At 34.1% G+C, this 4,124-nt stretch overlaps 1 pseudogene; it reads left to right on the top strand.

Moving 5' to 3' along the window:
- The first annotated feature begins 440 nt into the window (after positions 1-440).
- On the top strand, positions 441-537 carry LOC126004919 (uncharacterized; annotated as a pseudogene).
- Positions 538-4,124: the final 3,587 nt, after the last annotated feature.

The raw sequence follows: 4,124 nt of genomic DNA, 5'->3' as shown, positions 1-4,124 counted from the left end.
CTGTCACTATGTAAGAATTCTATTTTTAAATATTTTGTTGAGGAATACACATCCATACTCAGCAGGAATAATACCCAGTAATTCTTTCTCTTTCTCTCTGTTTTGGTGGTCTCTTTTTTGATAACAGAGTGATATTTGCTTCATAAGACTGTTTAGGAGTATTTCAATTTTGTCACTTTTTAAGAAAACCTAAGAAGAATGGAAAGTAGATCTTTAAAGATTTGAAAGAACTCATTAGTAAATTAATCTAGCTAGGCCTGGTCTTTGTTTTAGGGAAGTCTTGTTTACCATTTTTTCCCCCACAGTTGTGATAGCTCTGTTCAAATGTTTTACTATCTTCTTGGTTCAGCCTTGGGATATAATAGGAGTCCACAAATGTATCTATTTCTTCTAATTTGTCTCACGTTTTTAGCATACAAGTAATCTCTAGTGATTCTTGCATTCACTTCGGCAGCATATATACTAAAATTGGAATTATATAGAAAGATTAGCATGGCCCCTGCACAACTAATCTTTAATGATCCTTTGAGTTTCTGTGGTATTTGTAGTGATCTCCCTCCTTCGATTTCTAACTCTGTTTATCCAGATGTTTCTATCTTTGTGAGTCTTGCTAATAGTCTATTTATCTTGTTTATTTTGTAATGTACCCATTATTCTTGCTTACATTTTTGTTATTTCTGTTAATATAAAATATGTAGGATGTTGTATTAAGAGGACTCATTGAGATTTATATGCATATTAATTAATTTGACACACTATATTTAAAAGATCACTTTGGGGCCATTAAGATAGTACAGTAGGGAATATATTTTATCTGCCCGACATACGGCACCTGAGTTCAATCCCCTAACATATTCCCACAAGTGCCAAGAGTGATCTCTGAGTGCAGAGACAGGATTAATGCCTGAATATTGTGAGGCATGGCACAAATTACAATCTAAACAACAAAATAAATAGAAATTTTAGCATAAATATATTACATTGTTTTTATTTATTTATTTCGGGGGCCACAGCCAGGGATGCTCAGGGGTTACTCCTAGTTATGCACTCAAAATAGCTCCTGGATTGGGGGACCAGATGGGATGTCAGGGATCTAACTGAGGACAATCTGCATGCAAGGCAAATGCCATACTGCTGTGCTATCACCACACCCTAAATTGTTTTTATTTTTATGAAATTTTAACAACATTTTGCTTAAAGATTGTTAATTAATAATTTTTAAAAGGACATAGATTCTTATCATGACAATGTTAATGAGTGATTGAAGTAGAATGTCTATTTAGAATACAGGGGAAGGAGGGAGCTAGGGGGGTCTTGGTGGTGGGAGTGTTTCAGTGGTGAGGGGGTGTTCCTTTTATGAACGAAACCCAACTACAATTATATATGCAATCATGGTTCTTAAATAACGAAAGCAAAAGTTAGAAATTAATAAAAATAGAACACAGATTCTGTCAAAAGTGGAAGATTCTAATGTTGTCTTTGTAAATTACTTTTGGTGGTTTTTAAAAAATACGATAAAGCTTATGAAGACTTATTCATTATATTTATATAATTGAAAAATAAGTGTAATTTATAGGATTTTTACAATAATTAGAACACATTAGTAAACCATTTTGCACAAAGCCTAATTTTTTTCAAAATTGAATAACAGCAACTGTATTTTATTTTTTTAAATATTTTATTTAAGCACAATGTTTACAAAAATGTTTATTGTTGGGCTTCAATTATCGAATGCACACCACTCTTCCAGTGTAACTTTCCTACCACCAATGTTCCCCATTTTCTTCCTACCCCAAACCACCATGCCTATAGGCATTCTCTTTCTTCTCTCTCTTTCTCTCTTTCTCTCTCTCTCTCTCTCTCTCTCTCTCTCTCTCTCTCTCTCACACACACACACACACACACACAAACACACACACACACACACAATAGTCACAGTACTTGTTAGCAAGTGTATTTTAATAGGTATAAAATTCTTGGCCTTAGAATAAAGACATGCCCCTCATATTTAGAATAGCATGGTATGTACTCAATTCATACTTCCTATGGTTTAAATAAACATTCTTAAATATTTTAAAATGCTGTTATTTTGTTGAAATAAGAAAATACATGAAGTTATAAATTAAATACATGGAATAACTGATATTAGTTAGGTTTATAATAAGCTGGTATTTTGTCATTAATCTTTATTTAAATTATCACTTCCCCACAAATAAAAAATCTAAACAATGTGAGAAGGAAACACCTACAATAGCTTCTAATGTGTTTAAAACTTAAAGAAAATACGTTTATACTATATTATTATTACTATCATCATCATAACCATTATTATTCTACCATATCCAATTCTGCTCAAGGTCCTACATTCTAGACTAATTTCTATTTTTTTTTTTATTTTTGGGCTACACCCGGTGATGCTTAGGGGTTACTCCTGGCTATACTCTCAGAAATTGCTCCTGGCTTAGGGGACCAAATGGGATGCTGGGGGATTAAACCACGGTCTGTCCTGGGTCAGCCACGTGCAAGGCAATTGCCCTACTACTGTGTCATAACTCCAGCCCCTAGATAATTTCTAATGTAGGAAATGGTACATTCAGTTACCACAAGTTCTGAACCACAGCACTGCAAGCAAGCACAAATCGCTACATTTAAAATGATTAAAAACTTTTATAGCCCTGTTTTCACTTCCATCACAATTACAAAATAAAGTTATTATTAATACTGTTCAGAAGGTACCTATCACCAAAAAATTGAGAGAGGTCAATTGCATACTTCGTTGAGCAGAGAAGAGATAGGAGGATGCTAGATTAGGAAAACCCTTACTACTCTACATTCATTTATTTTCTGAGCAATTGTCTTAAAGCAAACATCTGTGTGCTTAAAGATGAGTGACTGTTGTTGATATGTCATATTAATTTCATACTATTTTCTGAAATGAACATTTTTGGAGAAAGGAACACACTTGGTGGTGCTCAGGGCTTGTTCTCAGAATCACTCCGGCCAGGGAATTCAGAACCATATGGGTGGCAGGGATTGAATCAAAGTCAATCATGTGTACAGTAAACATTGTATTCGATGTACTATTTCTCCAGCCCCTAAGGCACTAATTTTGTTCACTTTCTTTTGTTATTCTTCTGTGATTCAGTACACAGTTTCTTTATAGTGTGTTACCACTAGAATGTATGCATTTAACCAGGGATTCCTCAGAAGGCTCGGCAGTATTGCAGAATTCATTAATTGGGAATCTTGGTGTAATTCTTTTCTGTGGTACACTTAACATCTCTATCCTTTTCTTCACTTTATTAAACTAGGATCCAATTAAGAGAACTTTTCACTCAAAACAAAAGGTTCAACAACCTAAATTCAGTCTAAATGCTGGTAGCACTCCTTTAACATTATCTAACTAGTACAAAAATAGAATTTTCTTCTTACATAGGTTATAGGACAATTAATTAATGTTTATGAAGTACCTCATATCCTTGTATAAAAAAAACATGTAGAATTCTCTCATTTGAATGTGGCTTTATTGCATCATCTAATCCTGCAGTGAAGAAGGAAGATAAATAGCACTCTCAAGCACAGCACCACTTTTCACATTCCAGGTGGCATAATATGAGTGACTTCTCTTTCAAAACTTGAATGTTAAAAATACAAATGATAGGGCCAGAGAGAACTCAGCAGGTAGGGCATTTGCCTTGCATGTGGCCGGCTTGGGTTTGATCTCCGGCATTCCAGAAAGTCTCCAGAACCTGCCAGGAATGCTTTCTGAGCACGGAGCCAGGAATAATCCTAGATCACTACTGGGTGAGGTCCCAAAACAAAACAAACATACAAACAAAAAACCCTCAAATTTTAATAAATTATGAATAACTGAATAGTAAAGCTCAATATAATACTCAGTGAAAGTATTCATTCACATTATAAATTTCATAGCTCATAGCATAAAGTTAACCCCAAGAAATTAGAAGTTGAACTCAATATTAGAAACTAGAAAAATCTGTAAAATTGATATGTTTGAAAAGGTTGAAATTGCTGTTCAGTGCATGGGATCAAACTGGATATTAGTTGAATGTAAGGTAAGGGCCTTAACCCTCTATAAATCATTTTAATTCATTTTGGTGCTC

This window comes from Suncus etruscus, chromosome 3 (genome assembly GCF_024139225.1).
Source record: "Suncus etruscus isolate mSunEtr1 chromosome 3, mSunEtr1.pri.cur, whole genome shotgun sequence".
NCBI lineage: Eukaryota > Metazoa > Chordata > Mammalia > Eulipotyphla > Soricidae > Suncus > Suncus etruscus.
This window is presented reverse-complemented; position numbering and strand designations above follow the sequence as displayed.